Source organism: Oenanthe melanoleuca, chromosome 3 (assembly GCF_029582105.1).
Source record: "Oenanthe melanoleuca isolate GR-GAL-2019-014 chromosome 3, OMel1.0, whole genome shotgun sequence".
Classification (NCBI taxonomy): domain Eukaryota; kingdom Metazoa; phylum Chordata; class Aves; order Passeriformes; family Muscicapidae; genus Oenanthe; species Oenanthe melanoleuca.
In genome coordinates, this window is record NC_079336.1 from 61,954,983 (window position 1) to 61,976,723 (window position 21,741).

At 37.7% G+C, this 21,741-nt stretch overlaps 1 long non-coding RNA gene across 1 annotated transcript; it reads right to left on the bottom strand.

Annotated features, from left to right (window-relative positions):
* Positions 1 to 4,603: 4,603 nt before the first annotated feature.
* LOC130251208 (uncharacterized) lies at positions 4,604 to 13,065 on the bottom strand. The gene is made up of 4 exons (XR_008840112.1): positions 12,118 to 13,065; positions 7,805 to 7,916; positions 6,728 to 6,872; positions 4,604 to 5,032 (listed from the first exon to the last, which is right to left on the bottom strand). It is a non-coding gene; the product is annotated as an uncharacterized LOC130251208 (long non-coding RNA).
* Between the last annotated feature and the right edge of the window lie 8,676 nt (positions 13,066 to 21,741).

Below are 21,741 nucleotides of genomic sequence, written 5' to 3' on the forward strand. Positions count from 1 at the left end.
ATGGCAATATAAAAGCATGTAATGAAAAAAGTAGCTAGATTAAATGAATAAACTGCTGTCTGACATGACCATTTCACACAAATATGTGTAATACTAGCATAAAATGATATATTTTTGATCTGATCAAATCTCACTCTTTCTTTACTCGCACCTGAACAACCAGCTACAACGCAAAGCAATTTTCCCCTGACTGGGGACTGGGAAAGCCTTTCACAGCTTTGGGAAGCCAAGCATGCTGACATATATTTGGAAGCCTGAATTTAGTGAGTGTAGCCTGGGCTGCACAGCTGAGAAGGTCTCAGATCTTTGTGTATGTCCCAGTTGTATCCTAACCCCAGAGAGGTGTGCAAGCAAGTGTCTTTAGGAATATTGTTTTCTACAGGAGGAAAACTCAGGCATCTAGAATGAGGCCAAGACCCTAGGACAACCTGTAAAAATATTTCCCACTCAGTCTTATGTCTATCTTGGCATCTTCCTCGAGAAGTACTGTTGCTGGAAGCCAAGAGCAGACTAAGAGTGCATACTCTTTGGGGAACAGCCTAAAAGAACAGCCTGGAATGTTAAGTACATTTACTTCATTCATGGTAATGCATTTTTAAGCATACCTTTAGGCAAATATTTGTGCATTTAGGTTTTACTAGTACAACTACTCAAAGAAAATACATCTTGTTTTGGTTGCCTGCCCACACTGATGTGAACATCATTTGATACATTCTTATTCTTGGTAAATTCCAAGGTTTTTCACCTTTCTCCTTTCACACAGATGCAACCATATTTCTCCATAAATATTGTATATAGGACACGCATCCAAGCTACTCCCTGAACATGTGTGTTGAAGAAATTAGGGATGGGGGAAGGAGTGACAGAAAGAAAATCAAAGGAAAACTCTCCTCACTGAAGGAAACATGCCTTTTGCATTTTGATAACTCCATGTATAGCTGAATGGATTTTACACAAATTCGCCTTCAGGCAGAGGCTGAGAAGAGAAAATGCTGTGAAAGTACTGGAAAACTGTGCTCTGTAGTGAAGTCTCCTACAGCTTAAACTTCAGTGTATTTGCATAAAATTAAAAGTTAACACAACATACTTCCTCTTGTTCCATCTGAGCTAAAATGAAAGCATAATACATCGAAAAGAATATAAGCAGTATTTTTCCTTCCATTAGTTTGACCTATGGCAATCAGAAAAACCAAAGATAAAGCTAAACCACATGTGTATAATTTAAAACATGAGCAGATTCTTTAACTTATGCACAAAGTGTCAGGAATACTTTGGTAAATAGCATCCCTGCACTCCCAGGAAACAACAGCAGAACCATTGCATGGTTACATTTTCAAAGGGTAATATATCTTTAAATAGCAGTCTATAGAAATTTGTTTTATAGACCTTGCTTTAGGACCTATCATGTTATAGGCATGTCAGTCATGCTTAATTATGGTTTTTCTTTCTTGAATGAGTTCTTCAGCAGTCATAAGAGGGAAGTTTATTAAAAAAGAGGTTTCTATGTGTTCATAAATTCTTGGCATGCATGGGTTAATTATTTAAGTATCCTCATCAGGATTTGGAAATCTGAACTTTTTGACTCAGATTGTGAATTTTGTCAAGTATAGTACAAGCAGAAGTCTAGACCGAATGTATGTGAAGTGAGTATTGGTACCTGAAGCAACTGAAGAATAAAAGAGTTTTTTCAGAGTTTCTTCACAAAAAAGTGGAGTTTCTTCACAAGACAGTTTTGACATGGGAACCAAACCATTCTCTTGAATACCTTCTTGTATTTCCCTGCACAATCCCTGAATCCATATTGCTGTTGACACACAAGAATTTGCTGATTGCACAGTGTTTCCAGTCCTTATGTAACAGCTCAAGTTACACAAGTACCAGCACAAGTATCTTTGTTGTAAGCATTAAGTGGACACAGTAGTTTAAAAAGCTAATATAGTATAGAAGTGATGGAAATTAGATCAACAATTTTAAAAATCAAAGACTAAATTACATTAAATATATCTTAGCTGTGGGTTTTCTAAATACTACTGATATACTTGCCCCAAAATTTAATGCTCTATTTCAGAAAAACCTCAAGAACTACAGAGTGCTTTCTACTTCTTGGAATAATCGAGCCCAGTGAGGATACTGGGAGAAGCATCTTGGTGATGCTTCGGTTTTTAGGAAAGTCTATTGGCAATGTAAGTTACTGCATGCCCAATAAGAGGTGTTCAGGAAACCTTAGTGAACTGTAAAAGAAAAGTTGAATTCAGTCTTTCATTGAGCACATAAGTTAGCTTTTATCCAACAACTAATGAACTGTAGAAACTTTATTATACATCTGTTGAAATCAATACAACTTTGACACTTTAAGGAAATTAACACAGGTAGCTCTATTGTTCTCACTCTGACTAATTGCAAGTTTAAAGTTAGACATTAATTAAAGAACACTTTAATGTCTTTCTGCAGTGGGAAGAGAATTTGTTCCTACAAAACTTCCACTATTCACAGCTCCCTGTATAAGCAAAGCTTCTTTTCTGGCTCTGTGTTCTGTGTGGTAGGTCACAGAGGATAAAATTTTACAGTGATGACAGTGGCTTCAGAATCTTACAGTACCACCACAGTGATTACCTTGTACCAGGGCATATCAGTGACATTTGCTTTATTAACAAAGAGTTAGAGACCTACCAAGCAAACCTCCTAGGAAATCTTATGCAGCCTGTAAATATTTGCTATTTTAAAAATTCTCCTAATATTCAGCAGAAAAAGAATAAAATTAAATTAATATGAAACCCAAGGAATTCCATGTTGTGCACAAGTCAATCACTAATAAAGGCTAAGATGCTGACATGCAAGGTCATAGCAGCTGTTCCAAGACTTGGCTCACCCCCAAGGTTGCCTTGACATTCCTCATGTTATTTTTAATTCTGGAAGAGCAGATTTATTTATTTAATGGGAGACTTGATCTATTGCTCCAGAGCTACTTTAGTAGAAAGTACTGATCTACATGATCTACATCAAAGGGCAATACTTATGGATGGCTGAAACTGTAAGGCATGCAAAACCAAACAGACTGGAAGCTCACCAGGAGTTTTGAGATGTACCTTAAACAGCAACATACTTCTTTTGGCAGTAGGTTCACTGTAGATTTAGATAAAGGACATGATTTCATCCAACATTTTCATGGTTCATTTGCAACCAGGATGTTTATATAAAGTAAATAGCTAGAACTGGAAATTTGATTCTTTGCTTACCAGTAATATCTCAAATCTGAAGTGCATTTCAGGAGTTCAGCTCAGAACCTAACTTATACACAGCTAGCACAGCTAGCATTCATATCTAGAATTCGCTCACTATCTTTCTGCTAGCCCTGATTATTTATTGTCATCAATCTCTTTCACACAAATACACATGAAATAGAAAAAAGGTTAGACATTTTTATGAAAATGTGAAATGCATTCAGATAATTTTTAAAAAGTGCCAAAGACAGCCATGTAAAGCTACAAAAACAAGTATCATGATGGTAAATTCTAGCAGATATGAGATCATATCACAGCATCTTTAGAAAGCAGACTTTGGAATATTCAGCAATTACTCTTCAGAGTTATTCAACTTTAGGAATGGACCACCACTGTGCACCACCCTGACCTAGCAACTGGTTCAGCTCAAGAGGATGTGGAATGAAATTATTCTGTAAGATACTGACCTAAGGGAAAAATCAGGCAGCTCAATATCATGCCAGTATTTCATTCCACTTCAGATTGAAGGTTCTCATTTTTTGTTACCTCTCTTCCTTCTTCAGTTTTTGTTTCAGGATGACTGTTATCTACAGAATTTTACTGCTCAAACTGCCAAGATTAAATTTAGTCAATAAAAAGAGTTTAAGAAAAGCAGACTCTACATTTACAGAAAAAATGGACATTAAATCAGGCATCTGCAAAAAGAGACCAGAAATCGAAGATTCAGACAACTACATTTATTTTCTTTTCATGCATTCTTGTCAAAAACTGCTGTTAGTTGTGGCACCACTTTATCCTGCCTTCAATTGAACTGATAATTCTGCTGTTCTTTTGCTTTAAATGACGGTAGCCATAAGAAGGAGCATTTCATTAAGCAGATTTCTAGAAGAAGCTCCAGGAGAAAAGAAGTTCAGCCTACATATAAAAAGCATGTTCATTTACCACTTGCCATATGCCACCAAAGCTGCTAAGGTTCAAACCCTCAGAGCAGATACCATACATGAAAATGCAGGGGGAAAAGGTAATTTATAGCTATCAATAAGGGCTTTGAGCCTCACTTATCCCTAACCATGCAATTGCAGGCTCAAGCCATGCAATTTCCAACCTGCCACAGAGTCTTGACATTTTGGGAGCATTTTCAGCTTTGCAAAGGTCAGAAGTCTGAAACAGCACCTTATCTCACAGTAAATAGTTAAAGACAAGGGCCCTTTATGTGTCTGCATATTTTTTAATTCAAACAAGAAGTGTTGTGGATATCTCAATGGGTTTTACTCTTTTGACAGAAATACTCACCTAATCTTTTCCTCAGAGAAAAAAATGTTTATCAAAAATATACTTTGCAATTAAGGAATTCAGAACACATTTGTTTTCTACTTCAGAAATTCACATTTTATTAATTCTTAGGCACTAGAATCTTTTTCATAATGACATACTATTGTTAATCAAAAGGCCTCCTCTGTATTTCTTGGAATAAAGCCAAAGCAAAATCACATTATGCCTGAAGGGGAATGCAAATCATCTCTCCTGCTTATTGCAGATCTCACTTCATTTTTTTAAAATGAACATTTGAATTTTGTCTCCTAAATTAAATTAAAATTCTGTCATATATGTACACCTACCATTCCACTGCCCCCTGCTGGAGGGAATATATTCTATAGCCAATTTATGGAAAAGTAATCCGTGGCTGACAAGGGGCCGGTGTTTCTGGACCCAAAAATGGGATGCTCCTCTCTTGGTGAAGCTTGCAAGCAGTTGACCAGTACATCCACAGATAGATGTTTGATCATTATTTGTCTTCAGCACAAATAAACCTTCCATTCAAAAAAAAAAGTAAAAACGTCAAGTTAAGAAAACATGAAGACAGCACAATTAAGTACCCAAAAATTAGAAAATGCCAGAGGAAAAGTTTCACATGGAAATGAGTCTCTAATTCCATGTGTACATGCATTTACTATGCAGACTTTGTTTTTATGGAGGAAATCCTAATTATTTTTCTGTATGGTTTAGGCAGTGTGGTTTTTCAGTGTGGTTGGTTGTATGTAAGGATTTGTCTAAACCTATTGTTTATATTAATTTCCCCAAAATAATATCAGGTGGTTTTCTGCTTTTTTGTTATTAAAATCAGCTGATCTATAAACATAAGGCGCAAACCAAATTAGTTCATAAACAGGCTGAACATACAAAGTCAATCTGGATTGTTTGAAAAATATTTAATCAATAAATTACTTTGCAGAATAATACATTAGAATACTACTACCTACTGAGTCAAATAACTATTCAAAACTAGTATTTTGCATAAGCAAAGGGCAACTAAATCAGGACTTGCCTCATTTCAGGCAGCTAGGTGGTTATGAAGGGATCACTCATTCAAACAAAACATTAAATGAAAATGAGCAGATCTCTTTAATGCACTGTCACTGGCAAAAAGCAATCAATATGATGATTTAACATTTATCAATGCTGATTTAACATTTATCTTGTTGCATTACAAAATTTGTCCATGTTTTCCACCGGTACAGCTTCTGACTGGAAACTACTTCAGGTCAAAAGCTGGTAAAATAAATTGGAAAACAAACAGCATACAGAAAGTCTTCCTACATTCTTTCTTCTGTTTTCTATTTAGTTTGCAGTGACAGATCTGCAAACCACTTTTCCTATTCTGAATTCAACTGATGAACAGAGGGAAAAATGAGAATCAAAGATCTTACTGGTTCCAATTGGAGCTATTCTCACTAACTCAGATTTACTTACAGATTAAGAATGAAAAATTATATGTGCACTTCAGATTTAAGGTACTGCATATCCTGTAAGTGATGTGGCTATAAAATAAATTTTTAAAATAATTTGCTTGTATTTCAGCTGAACTTTTGCTATAAGACAGCCAAATTTAGTTACAAACTCTATACAAAAATATTTTTGCTTAAAATAATACCCAGCATACAATCCAGTCATTCAAATTTTCATCAGAAACTGGTATTGTTGTTCTCCTGCAGCTGCTTTTTGTCAGACTAAATTTTATTTTACAGAGCATTACAGTAACACAAGTAAACCCCTCCTGGCAAGAGTTTGTTAGGGACTGGAGAAGTCCTTCTCTTGTATTTCCTGCAGGCAGCACAATGTTCAGCAAGTCCCTTGGATCCAAATGGATGTGGTGGGGAAATCTAATTAAATGTTTTGGGTTTTTTTCTGGGGATGATGATTTTGTGCTGCTCTGGAACAGAAATGCCAAAAAAGCCGTGTTGGACACTGTTGTGTTTTGCTGCTGAGAAGTCAGGGTTTGTACAGAGAGCACAAACACAACAGGCTCCCAGACCTGGGGCAGGGCATGTGTAACCTGCCATCACCAGCACAGCCCAGCAGTGAAACTTCTCCCCTTGAAGGCTTCATTCACACACCTTTAAGTCTTTTCCCTATAACTGAAACCCCTGAAGGAAAACAATAACAATCCCAGCTTGTGTTGCTGAGGGAATTCATGGTTTGTGTATGTCTGTTTGACAGATGCTTACCTGCTCTTCCAGGTCCCAAGGCTTTCCAGCAAATGAGCCACCAAGCTGTTCCCCTCTGGTTCAGGCAGGACCATCTCCTGCTGCAAGAACACATTTTTCTTTCCCTGCAGCTGAACCTTTGCCCATCTTCATGTAGTGGGCCTCACTGTAATAGAGAGATTATTCCCTGTGTATTTAAATGCATAGGAAAAAGGAATTTCAGTAGAAGTACAGAATGACCTCATGCCTGTATCATTTTCCCCACCAGCCTATTTTGGAGGAAAAGACAGGATCCTGGTGTGTGCAACTCAAAGCCACTTGACCTACAAGACTGATGGTCTCTTGGGGCTCCTCTCTGGGTTCTCAACACAGAGTAAAATAATAGAGAAGACCATGAATGCTTTGTGTAATCTAATATTTGAAAGTAAATGCATGTGATGTTGCCTTCATCAGTGATTTCCTCATCAATTTGTTGACATCGTGGAATGCAGTGGAGTCTGAAATAAAACAATCTCAATCTTAACTCTAAACAAAGTTACTGTAACCCTGTATGTGTGCAGAACTACTATGAAAAAGAAGTTTAAAAACAAGACAGAAAAACCAAACAAAACCTCAGGCTAACTAGAAGACACCGGGGAAGGAATGATTTAAAAGGAGATTTCAATTTCCAGACCCAATTTAAATCTTTGCTGGCTAAAAAGCAAAGTTAACTGCTGTAACTATAAGTCTTATAGCAGCACCTCACAACAGTGTCACAGACAGGTGTGTCTGTAGTAAGATTTCTCACATTTCTGCCTTAAAATAGAAGAAAAATTGTTAGCTTCTAGAAACTTTGGGAAAGACATAGTATTAATTTTATATAAATTTTTGTGCCCTTATAAGTTGTTAAAGGGAGCTATGTTAAAGAATTTAGATTCAGTATTCCAATATTTTGCTCTATGGTCATGGTGGGGGAGAACAGACTAATATTTTCAGTCTTCTGCCATGAAAATTTTCTTTTCTCAGGAACTCCTCTTGGTTCATTGTTTATAGATACCAATGTTAAACATTAAAATTGCAGCTTTCATGAGACTATATTAAAAAAAGAGTCTCCCTCACCTGCAGCTTGAACTGGTCCAAGGAAGGTTCTGAATCCTAAACCAAAACTCTTCCAGTTGACTTGGAAGCTCATACATGCATCAGAGCACCAGGCTGGTGAGCTCTTTGCAGCCTGTGTTGCCAAGGAGACAAGGAACTAGTTTTGGAAAGCAATGTTTAGTATGTTTATATAACAAGGAGTTGCAGGTTTCAGTGCTGCAAGTGTACGGATTTCTGCAGTAATATATATTGAATATTTTTGAGAGGACTGGTTTTTTCCACAAAAAGAATTTCTAAAACAACAAGAAAAAAATCTAACCGCAAAACCAAACCAAACAAAAACAAAAACAAAAACCAAAAAAACCCAACCAAACAAAACAAAAACATATAAAGGAGAATAAGTGAAGAAATATTTGAGACACCATTAAGAGAATTTTTTTTTAATTTATATTTTTTTATTTATTTTTTCACATTACTTGGGTAATCAGTAGCATTGAAGGAGTCAAAAGATTCTGAATAAAAGACTGGCTTAATCTCAGCCAGGACCACACAAAACACTGCCTGAAGGTTGCACACTGCCCCAGCCCTATTCATTTGGCCAGCCAAGAGCTGAGAGGCAGCAGCCATCTGTCCAGAGAGGATTCTGAGCCATGAAGATGCCTCCATCCTCACTCAGAAGCAAACTGAGGTAGGGCTGACAGGGACAGAATAGTTGCAACCCAGTGTGGTGAAGCTGAACTCTTTTCTTGCCTATTCTCAATGTGCAAGTGCATTTGATGACCAGGGGTTTTCAAGGAAAGAATTTTTCTTCTAAAGCATTCGTTCTTACTTTGGTTCAGTTTGTCTTGTTTTTTTCATTTCAGCTGCCCATTTTATTCTTCCTTTTGGTTGTAAGGAGTTGTAGACTTTTTTATATTAAATTTGTTAATTTCCTAATAAATAAATTTAAAAATCCCTAGCATAGCAATAACTTCTATTTAATTTAATAATTTCAACATTCAATAATAAGACAATGATATTGAAACATATTTTTCCAATTTGTTTGACACTTCAAACAGAAACACACATTTAAAAGGTCTCACTTGTACCACCAATCAGTTTTGCAGTTAAATTGAGACCTTTGCTAAAACACTTACTGAGGAGAAGTTAATTCAGAGAAATTAGTTTTGCATTTAATTCAAAAAATTACTGGCATTATGGGACTACAAAACTGTTGGTCTAAAAGCTTTTGTGAATCCTTCTTTCATATTAGAATGTACTAGCTGTCATATTAATATAGTCACTCTAGAAATAAATGGGATCAGTTCAATTTATTCACTTCTTTATAGAGGTACACAAGATTTTGCCTAACTATACAAAGCACAAATTTTCTTAAAATTGGCTACTGAAGTTAAAATTAGCAACAACATATGTTCTGCTTCACATGTTTAGGAAAAACAGACATTACTTTCTGCTCCCTAAAATCCAGATTCGCAAACAAATTAAATCAGAGTCCTTCTATCAAATTCTGCATTTGCAGAATAAGGTACTTCAACTGCATTAATTATTGGTATTTAAGTACCCTTATGAAGGCAGGAGCCAGATAGTGTGGAAGCACATTCAAAATGACAAAATCTGAATGGAATAAGTTACAGTCTGGCAGAGAGTATCACGGACAAACACAGGAAAAACAATTTCCCTAGCATGTTATTCATCCAATGGCAGGAATAGGAAATCCTCAGGCTTTATAATCCTCAGGTGATTTAAAATAATTAGAAATTGTTTCAATGCATATTGCTAGTTCTGTGTTAAAGGAGTTGACCACAATAGAAAACAATGTTGACCACAACCCATGTAAAATAAGCTCATACAACTAGTAACACCTTGTAGAGGACTACTGGTGTTTTAAGAAACCTAAATTGGATGGCTATAATTTAATAATAAGCTCTGTACATTATGAAACCAAAGAAAAATATATTTAGATATGAGAATAGGTGTCCTGTATCCCAAAATGAATAAACCAATATTTCCTGGAACTGGTGAAATAATAGTGCATGAAGCTCAACTTCTATACAGTGCAATAAAGTCTCCTTAAATCCAAGTTGTTATTAGGAAGTGTCTAACTTGGGAACCCTTGCTTCCAGTTTACTGCATGAATCTAGAGTGTATTTTCTGTTACCTTGAAGAGGTTTCATTGGCCTCAACCAAGAAAAATTTCTATGTTTACCTCGCTCTGTCTGCTGTACTCTAGGTAAAACTGAAACTTCTGGAAAGGAGAAGGAAAGGGGGAATTGCTTGTTTTCTCAAGAGCAAGCTCAGCTCTGTAGAGATTTTTAAATACAGGTGGAAAAGACAACAAGAGAAATGGTGAACAGCATGAGTACAGACTGGGATATTCCCTAGAGGCTTCTTGCCTGCAGCATTGCCTACAGATTCAAAGCTGAGGTCTGGAGGAAACAGACCAAAGAACAACTCCTAGGAGCAGGGAGAAGGCTTCAGTCTTTATTTCAACCCACAAAGTCACTGGCAGCTGCTGACTTTGGTAGAATTTGGAGAAAGGAAGAAACATTTGTTGGGGTTGATTTTCTCACGCTTCCTTTATCCAGTGTCCTGATGTTCCCTACTTCCTGAGCCATCTTCTCCATCTGTGTTTACTTTTGTGCTAATGGCACAAGTAATAATAGAATTGGGAGATTTTGAAGCTTACATAAAAGAAAGTATGACAGGAAGACAGCAGAGTGGTTCCATTTCTAGATTTTAGCAAATTCAGTGTTGAGACAGGAGACATAAGCACTGGATAATCCCAGGATGGAATATCAGGACATAGATATCCACAGTGTTCTGCTAACACATTTGTTATTAAGCTGCTTTTAGGATTATCTTTAGAGGAATAGGAAATGATGATGCTAAGCAGTTCAAAGGGCAGCTGCATCAAACAGCAGGTATCAGAGACTCTGTGGACAACTGGCTACCATCAAAAGGCTTGAAATCTGAAATTCTTACAACTAGCTCATCTGTACAGAGCTCAAAACCATATTCAGTGTTACAAACAGCAATGTTGTTGTGGCTGAATGGATCTTGGAGACAGTTCTTGAAAATCCAGTATTTTCCACCAGAATTTCTTAGCCACCCAATATTTAGTGTCTGTGCATGATCAAGAAATTAGATTTAAAAGCATTCTATTCTGCCTAAACTTAAAAAATATCAAACATTTGTTTCCTAGGAGAAAAAGGTGAAATTATAAAAGGTCTTTTTAGCATTCACCAACTACTCAATTATTTTTGTTTTAAATAGACCACAGACAAAACAACTATATTAAGGATTTTCAGTATGATTTGCTAAGTTCTGTCTTGAAGGACCTCAGGACCTAAGAAATTCGACTATTTTGCATTCCTGATGGAAGATTATTTCAGGAATAATGGTAATGAGATAATACTGGACTGTGAAAGAAAAATATTACTCAACAGTTGAAAAACAAGACCAGAGCCTCTTACCAGGGCATTTTTCAGCAGATTGACTACATAATTTTTCTGCTAATTCATTAACATTGCCTAATTCTAAAGTTTTCTTCTGTTTTCCAAAACTGTAAGATTTAATAGGTTGCTTTCAAAAAAATCATGAAGATTCAGGGTGAAATTTTCAACAACATATTATTTAAATTTTGAAAACTAGCACATTGATGTGCTGAGATGCACCTGCAGCTATCTATTGTCTTTCTGCCACTAAACCTGAATACTTGCTCATTGCACTCTCAAACTTGCTGTTATACTCTGCTGAAAGCCATATTTCATATTATCACAGGAGGAAGGCTGTTGCCTGCACAAACAGTTTTACTGGATTAGTTACTCTCTAGAGAACTGGTTTTCTTTGAATTTTTGCCCAGAGTCAGACTTTTTCACCACAAAGATTAGAAGCAAAAACTAAAGTTTAATCAAGGAAAGCAAGAGCTAAAGTTCTTGGTTTCAAGACTGGAAACTTACAGAAGTGAAGGAAACAAAAATCCCCAATTATAGATTGCACCTAGCAGTATTACACAATAAGCCTTGAGGGATTATGTAAAGCATTCTTACTCAAGGCTTCAGCTCATACCACTTCATGCCCATCCTTGCTGCTGCTTAGTATGGATTAGAACTAGTTTGAAGACCTGAGCAGTTCCCACACTGCTAGAGTTCATCAAACTCTTTTGTGAGTTATTTTCACCCTTTATTCAGAACAGAACCTTATCCCCCTTCCTCATCTCTTCTCTGCCATTGTTACTGTGTAGGAATACAGTTTCTGGATCTCCACAATAATGAGTGTTTTGACTCCTGTCCCCCCACTCTGTCTTTCAGAAGAAGCTATAACAGGAGTTTTACCTTTAGATAATTAGTGAGTATCTGAAGTGCATGGGATCACCCACAGTGTTAATGCATATGGATGAGTATCAAAGGAGAAAGAAAACTTTATTTCAGTGACTGTAGTTCTTCTGCATTCTTCTTCAGAGCTCTGTCCAAGCTTCTCCTGCAGGTGCTCCTGTGGTTGAAGGGAACTGCCCTCTCACCTATCTGGAAAATAGAAGGAGAATGAACGTGCAAGAGCATTTTTTAAATCAGTTTAGGTCACCTGACATCCTCAGAGCTGAGGTCATCAGTCTTCTCCAGAAGTGACAACAAAGGTGGATTAGTGGTCAGCTTGAGTGCCAAAGCCTCTTAACACTTTGAAAGTCTATTGACCACCCAGATTCAACAGAAAACTGTGTCTAGACAAGAAATTGTTATGCATGTATAGATCACACTGTTTGTACCCAGGAATTAAAAGAACAGCAATTTCTGTTCAAAACCTAAACTTGTGTCTATGGCTAAATACGCTCACTAAAAGATGGCCATGATGAAAGATGAAACTAGCTGCAGAAACTGGCAAGGTCATGATAGACATCCAGAGGTAAAATATCAATTAACATGAATGGATATTTCAGGTTACTATAAGCAAAAAGGGCACTAAAGGTGCTGTGGGGTAAGAGCTGAGTGCAACCTTCATATTGTTTTATGGAGATGGAAAAGTTAGTAGGAAACAAAGCAAAATAAAGAACTCCACCCCAAAACCCATGAATGAAATAATATGAAAAGCATTTTGTTTTGGCAAAAAGACATAATATAGAAAGTTTTGTTTTGTCAAAAATGTTCTTCTCCACTGTATAAGTGTTCTGATTCAGCTGAGTAGCTTAGATGATGCAAGGGCCACAGGCATGTGCACAAAGAGCAGCACCTTCCAGGCATATCCAAGGCAAAACAGGGTCTGACTTAAGCACCTGCAAAATAAAAAACACACCATAACATGAATACACATGTAGAAAACACTCAGCAGAGAATTGCCTTCCTTTGCATGTTTCAGCTGAGGAGGTTTATGAAACAGTTCCAATTTGGCTTCCAAAACATGTCCATCTAAGCCTAACTTTTAGCACAAGTTAGACTTTTAAGTGCTAGTCTGTACTAAAAATTATACTTGTATTTTAAAAAGTTATCTCTGTATGTAAATATTGTTGGCTATATTTTTGTTCCAATAGGATTTAAAGATTTGTTAGTTCAGATTTCCATCAGGAAATTCAGCAGGCATTACAACACAACTAAAACCATTCTCCTTTTAAATATTCAAAGCAAGGAGAAGGTTGAGGGCAGCTCATGGCACAAATAAAAAGCCACAAATTAAGTAACTGATTGAGAAAAATAGGAGGCATTTGGCAAAAATTTTCTTTCACAAAAAATCATACAGAAACTTGATTTCATTTTGAAGCAAACATTCAGAGATTTCAAAATCTAGGCTTTTCAGACCTAAAAAGAGGTCTTGAAACAGGTTTGTTTGATCATTTGGGGCAAATACTTGATATGACAAATGTTGTAAGGCAAAGCTGGAAGACCTCCAAGTTCCAGATAAGAGTTAAAAGAGCAAAACTGCTTTTGCTTAGTTTTAGTTAGAATTGCAATTGCAATTCACTGTAGCTAGTTGTTTGTTTTTTGGTTTTTTTTGTCTAAGAAAATCTTCACTGTATTTTTAAAATTTATAAACAAATTCCTACAAATTTCCCTTCCTACAAATTGCTCTTTTTACTGTAGTCTTATCTCCATTTGTGAAAAATATAAGTCTTGAAATAACTCACATACAATGAAGCAATGAACTCAGACCTGAGAAATACAAAAAGCAGATAAGAGGACTTGAATGACTATATATTCAAAATACAGTGACTGCTGTGGAGAAGAGGCAAAAATGCTTGTGGTGTACAACATATGGGTGTTGAAAAGTAAGCAAAGGTAATATTGCTGACTAAAATTGCTGCTTTGTTTGATTTCCTCTTTTTTTCCACTTATACCCCATCCAAACACAAGCACATTCTATTCCAAAGAACTTGGAAGTGTTGTAATTGTTATGATTGGCACTGTCCAGTTGAACAGTACACTCAACTCATTAGCTTTTATTTACCAGAAACACAACCATCTATAGCTATTCCACTGAATTCTTTGTAATATCAGGTTCTGTAGACCCAGCTGGGTAAGTACAGCTACAGAAAATGATACCCACAGTACTGTTTTGTTTACCCAAAATGTAATCTGTAATTCTGGACAAAACATGTTATAACACTGTGCAATTTGGCAACAAAATAACAAATTACTAGAACTTGAATTCGTGGGCTAAATCAACAGAAATAAGTAAGCCCAGCAAGACAGCCTGTAAGAGAATTCAGAGTCAATTTGGATAGGAGTCTAGCCAAAAGAAAGGGATTAACACTTCTTCTTTGAATAATTGCACCATCTGCCAATCCATTCAGTCTTTTTGTACTATGTGCATGTGAAACTTGTAATAATGAAGTTTGAACCCAGGCCAGAATTCCATAGGTATTGCAAAGAATAAATATTTAATTTTATTTCATTTAATGAATCATTTTGCAGCAACATACAACAGAGAGTAACTGAATTGGTCTCCTGATATCTTCAAATTATATCTGAGAGTCTCTTTAAGAACATAGACTTTACCATAGAACCATCTTGTTACTGGAGTCAGAGAATGAAATAGTATGTCTTGTGTAGGAAGTCAAACAAGACAACTTAGTGGCACTGTCTGGTTTAAAAAATTGTCAAATGCAGGTTGGAAGTGAAAGAATACCTATAGGCTGCATTTTTTCAGAAGGTAGTAATTGCTGTGCTGGCTGCTGTAACATAATCACTTGAAAACCCCCTTTGTTTTTGCTCTCATGTCTTGTGAGATAAGGCTATGATTATAGTCAAAACCTAATACTTTAAAAATGCATACAATTCTCCATCATCCTAACAAAATTAGTGATCTTTTTTTTTTTTTTTTTAGTTTTCATTTGGAATGGGATACACTGTGTCCTTGACTTAATGCTGCTACTTAGGTGTGATTATCCATTCACTTGGAATCAGTAAGAAATAATCAAAAACAGTGAAAGAGAAAGTAAGGGCTTCAGAAGTGTGAGTCAATATCAAATATCAGAAGATCCTGCAAGTCCACAGCAATATCCTCATGAGAATGCTGGTGATCTTGACTCCATCCCTCCTTTAGGCAAAACAGCTGCTGTGTTGATACTGAAGCATACACTGAGTGGCAAAGGGAAGGCAAGGGAAAGCATGACCAGCAGCTTGCTTCCTGCTCTAGACAGCTGTGGTGGGAGTGAGCACTTGCATTCTAGTGCAGCTGCTCTGCTGCAGCCTCCAAATGGGGTGGCCATACAGAGCAGTCAGAGGTTTGGTACTCTGCCACTTTCCAGGAGGGTTAATAAAGTCATGCATGAAAAGTATACCAAAATAAGGAGAAGTTTTTGTGCTTTAGGAACAATCAAAATAATGAAGGATATAGTATGTTTTGCTAGGACCACACAAGCAGGGAGAACAGCTGGTGAAATAAAGATGGGGCTGAGAGGATACAAATCTACCACTGAGGAGATAAGTGTGCGTATTTGTTTTGGGAAACAAGGTTTCACAGAATCAGCTATCAAACTCTCTCAATCCAAATACCTCATTTGTGACCTTGCATTTGCTGATTTATTGCCACTGATAACCAGAAAAAGAGCCCTCATCTGCAGCTTCAGGGTTTCCCCTAAGAATTCTTGGCCAGAAAGCAATGAGAGTTTTCAAAAAAATGTAGGCCCAAGTTTCTAAGTGCCCCTCTGCAGTAGATCACTCCAGAGAAACAACCTGATTTAAGGATTCTTTCAGTGTAAATCACACAGATCAAAAATGACCATAGGCTTAGATGAGAATCGTGATTAACAACATCCCAGTGCCATTTGGCACTGCCCTTGTCATATCCCATTGCAGCTTCAGTGATTTATAGGATGTGCATTTCTATGATCACATTGTAATCTATAAAATGCTTTCTTACATATCACAGAATCACACAAGCATCAAGGCTGGAAGAGGCCTTTGAATCCAATCCAACCATCAACCCAGAACCACCATGATCACCCCTAAACCATATCCCCAAAAGGCACATCCAGGCACCTCTCGAATACTTACAGAGACAGCGAGACAATATCTCCCTGGGCAACTAATTCCAATGCCTAACCACCCTATCAGTGATTTTCTTTTTTAAATATCTAATCTGGACCTCTCCTGAAAAATATGGGGTTTTTTTATTTGTGGTTCAATAATTCATCAAGTATTTTTGAAGGTTCAAAAAGGTTTACTTGAACTATGTTTTTTCTGCCTTGTTGTTTGTTCTGCCAAAACTAATGTCAGTTCACTTCAGATGGTGAAGAAGGATGGTTAAAAATTCATAACAATAGAAATAATGCCAGAAGAATGTGGTTGTGAGGTAGGAGTGGCTACCCACAAGCACAGGCAATTCATACAAAGCTGTCAGGTGTTGTTCCAGCGAGACAGCAACACTCATTATTGATACTTCCTTTCCAGCTCAGAGAAGTCTGCCTTAGTGGATTACATAAAAAACCCCAAGAGGAGAGTGCAGCAGGTTGTGTAGCCTGGCACAGGCTGAGAAGAACGTGTGCATGCACATCCTTTAGTGCACGTGTGTGACGGGCACGTGCGTGCGAGTCCCGGGCTGGATGTCTTTTTTTCCACCCAATTGCTAAAGTGGAGTGAAAGGGCACTGCCCACGCTCCCCTCCCAGGACTTGACCCAGTGGCAAGGGCCTTGCATTCCTCAGCTGAGAAGTGTGTCTGTTTGCCTGAGCTGAACCAGATGAAAGCAGCACTACAAGGCTCTAGCTTTGCCTCAGGCCCTTGCTTTTGAAAGAGCCAACCCTGCTGTTTCTGTTTGGGGCTTATTTCTGGTTTGAGAAGAATTGGCTGAAAGGAAAACCTTCTATTTTTCATTTGCTTTTGTAGCTTAGTAAGGAGGCAACATATATTTTTCATTTGAATGTTCATTTATTTTAAATATGGCAAGAGTTTGAATTTTATGCTTGAAAATCACAATCAAATCCCCCAAGACAAATTGATGCTTTCATAAACTGGAACACGTTTAGAGTAAGACAGCTTCTTACAATTTCATTTATAAGCAAGAACAAGTTTTAGAAAACTGCTAGTGCAGTAATTCAGTTGCATTGGAAAGTGGCATTAGGCAGTGGTATTCCTAGTGGTATCCTTGGCCAGCTACTTGGGCAAGTCCTCTCACTTCATTGTGTATCCAGCTTCCAAAAATAATGCCTTTCTTTTGGAAGCTATATTATGGATTGGGCAGCATGGGCACTTTCTCACACTTACATATTTTGTCTTATGTTCAGCATGATTAGTTTAGACATACCAATGTTTTTGTACTAAATGTTAATACAGTTTCTCTGGAGATGCTATCATTGAAATATTGAACATACTAGTAACTTTCTGGATATGATCACCCTCTCATGAAGAAGTCTCTCACCTGAAAGCCAGGTGTCAGGTCTCGTGCACAGAGTATGAGACTCTTTCTCCCAGGATTATTCTCCCCACCAGACCTACATTTTACCATTATGATGTGCAGTTCTGAAGCATCTCTGTCATATTCTGACTGCCATCTGCTAGACACTCTTGGAAACCTGGTTAACTAGATGCATTTAGTATTTAGGTCATGACAGGGGGAAGGCAAGGGGCATTAATTCAGCAAGGGGATGTGCAACCCTTCCCTTATTAGCTGTTTTGTTACTTTTGTTACATGATCTAATGATGCTCTGATGCAATTTGTAAGTTTTGTAATGCAGAGTTGCCAACACAAAACATATGAAGAGACAATTGTGAGAGAAGTTAACAGGGCTCTCCACATACAGAAAAGTGTACCAGTGTTCGGTTTCTCTCTATACATTTTTTCTTATAAGAGCTGATCATAAACACTTTTAAAACACTCAAAATACTCAATGTTTGATTAGAATCACAGTTCCATAGAACAGCTTGTGTTGGAAGAGACCTTAAAGATCACCTAGGTGTAACTCCCAAGCCACAGGTTGGGATACCTTTCACTAGACCAGGCTGCTCAAAGCCCTGGCCTTGAACACTTCCAGGGATGAGGCATCCATGGCTTCTCTGGGCAATGTCTTCCAGTGCCTCACCCCACTCAAAGTAAAGAATTTCTGCCTAATCTAACCTATGCTTACCCTCTTTCACTTTGGAGGCATTCCCCCTTGTCCTGCCATGGCAGTGACAGAGGGACAGTAAAAATTCCCTCTGCAGCTCTCTTGTAGACCCTCTTCACATATTGGAAGGTCACAATTAGGTGTCTGTATTTTTCACCCATATGAACACAAGCAAAGTTTTTTAATTTAACCTGTATTTTATTCACTGCAATCTCAGTTCATTCTTAAGTTAATCCTCTCTTTCTGAGACCAGATGGATTTTTTTTTTTTTTTAACCTTGGAAGAAACCAAGGCTGAGTCAAATGGTTTCAGTGGCTTTTTGTTCTTTTCTAGTGTTGTCTGGAAGCAATTTTCTCAAGCTTTGTAATTTATTTGTCATCTTCCTCAAAATCCCCACGCAAGAAAGAATGAGAGCCTTTCTTTGGAATTAAAAACAAACAGAAGAAACCTTGACATTAGATTTTTATACATATCGTTCATATCCTGAGTGTAATAAATAGGTGTTTTTAGTACCAGTGCTGGTGATCTTGAGGAAAATAAGTTGTGACTGAAATCTTGTATTCTGGAGAACAGAAGTGATAGTTTGGGTCTCCAGGGATTCAGTCACACATTACCTACTAAAATGCAAGTAGCTACATATTTTTCTGTTGTAAAATCTGACATATAAAAGCAGAGTATGTATCCCAACCTTTAACCTGATATTTAAATGTTGCTTCTATACTCTTGTACCAACAAAGCAACTCTGCAATAAAAATAAAACCCAACAATATTTTCATTTTTTACAAATGCCATTTTCTTATGTTTTGTTTTTTTCACAGTCTGGGGAAAGAGGTTAACATTCTCATGAACACACAAGAAAATTAAATTTTGATACTCTAGGACCAAAAAAGAGACAGGAAAAACTAAAATCAAAGCAGAAAGCTCCTGAAAGAAAAAAACCTTATCTTTACTTGTTCTTTCTCTTTCTTTTTTCACATTCTCTTTTTTACTATTTTCCTGATCCAGCTCAAATGCTTCCTCTGGGCAGAGCTGTGGGAGGATGATAGGGGGCATAAAACCAAAATGTGTAGGTTCCAATTCATTCTTGCAAAATAATCCATATCTTCAACTGCATCTGGAAACTCACATGGACATTTGTGAGAATTCATTTTGGCCTGTATGCTGCCAAAATGCAGTGGTTAAGTGTCAGGTGTGACATTCTGTACCAGCAATGGGTTCTGGATTGATTTAAATTCAAAGGCTCATAATATGTGCCCATCTCAGTCAATCTGTCTTTCTCAAAATGGAAAAAGCCCTGCCTGTGTTCAAAGTAGACCAAAACCTTTTGTAAGACAAAGATGGGAATAGCTTTCCCCAGCCATACTGGAATGTGATAATTTTACACCAGCCTGGCTTCAACACTAGTGTATTTGGTAAACATAAGTTATGAAAAACAGAAAGATTGAATTAGAAGGACAGGTAGAGTCACTACATATATACAATTACTTCCTACATCTGGCCAAGATTAGCTAAGGTTGACTGGACTGAATGCCAGTCAATGAGCTAATATCCATGCACAAGGATGGATACAACCACTCTCAAACACTACCAAAAAATATTGGCATTGAACTAATTTATTATTATTATATATTAAATTTGAGAAAAATTCTAAATAAAACAATTCTGAGTTATATGATTGGATCCAATCATATGAAGTTCTGAAATGTTCCCCACGTATTGTAATAATCATAATCTTCAGAAAGTTTGTTGCACCATAATGTCTTTCTCAAGGAAAGCATAAAAAAGCAACAAGCTGCATCTGGCAATAAAAATAACTATGAAATTAGAAACCCAAAGCTAGGTTGGGTAATTGGAAACTATTTGGTTGTATTATTTGTGACTGTGAAGAAAGGACAAGAAAGCTGGACACACTTGAGAGGTGGGCATGAAAACTTCTAACTTCACATGTGAGAAATTCTAAGTGTTCTGCAAGTGCAAGGTGATGCACCTGAATTTGGGCAAATCCAGATATGAGCAGAGCCTGGGAGAAGAATTCATTGAGAGCAGTGCTGCAGAGAAGGACTTGGGGCTTCTGGGGGATGGCAAGCTGGGCTTGAACAGGCAAGGGGATCTTGCAGCCCAGAAGGACAATCCTGTCCTGGCTGCATCCAGAGCAGCGTGGGCAGCAGGGTGAGAGGGGATTCTGTCCCTCTGCTCTGCTCTGTGAGACCCCACCTGCAGTGCTGCATCCAGCTCTGGGGACCCAGCACAGGAAGGATGAGGACTGCTGGAACATGTCCAGAGGAGGCCACAGGGATAACCAGAGGGCTGGAGCACCTCTCCTGTGGAGACACTGAGAGAGTTCAGGCTGTTTGCTTTGGAGAAGGGAGGGACCTACAGCAGCCTTTCAGTGCCTCGGGGGCACCTGCAGCAGACCTGGAGACTTTACAAGGGGTAGGACCAAGGGCTAACAGCTTGGAATTAGAAGTGGAGAGATTTAGGTTAAATATCAAGAATGAATTCTTCATTGTAACAGTGGTGAAACACTGCAGCAGATTGCCCAGAGACCTTGTGAATGTCCCACCCCTGGAAGCGTCCAAGGCCAGGCTGGATCAGGCCTTGATCAGCCTGAACTTGCAGAAGGTGACCCTGCCTCTGGCAGGGGGGTTGAAATTAAATTGTCTTTAAGGGCCCTTTAAACCCAAACCATTAGTTTTATTAACCAGTGAAACTTCCACTGAATATGCCATCCTAAGATATATCCAGAAAATATCAAGTAGTCCATGAAAGCATTCACCTACAAAGTTGTGTGCAGTTCTTCTCACTTCCCCCCCTGCCCAAAACCATGTGCCTTCCAGAATTTTCCACCATTACTCAAACAAGTTTATTCTTGTCTCTCACTAAAAAGTAATTTTTATAACTGAAATTTAGGTGGAATTATAATGGTAGTTTTACATATCTGACAGCATAAAAACATATCAATCCCTCGCTGTTGCATGTCATGTAGTCCTTTTCATGGAGGAATCAAAAACTGGTTACAATGTCTACCTACACTACTCCTACTAGGACCCTCTTTTAGAGTCTTCTACCTCTGCTGGTTAGAAGTTCTATTCTAATCTCCCACCTAAATTTTTTAATGACAAGTGTAATAGGTATTCTCTTTCTGGCAAAATGCACCACCCCAATGCATTTACAGAGAAAACCTGTTATTTCTTCTCAGTCTTCACTGTGCTGGGATATACAAGCCAAGCCTTTTTTTCTCATTTTGTCTAACAGACTCTCCATGTCCTTGATTGCCACTGCAGGCCTCCTTTACATCTGGATTTTACTTGAACAAATGCCCCTGAAAAAAATAAGGGAATAGAACTGCACCCAGTTTTCTAGATGAAGGCTTCCACAGGCTATCTTTTCCAGAAGATACCTCTCTGGATATGTCTTGGGATGATGCT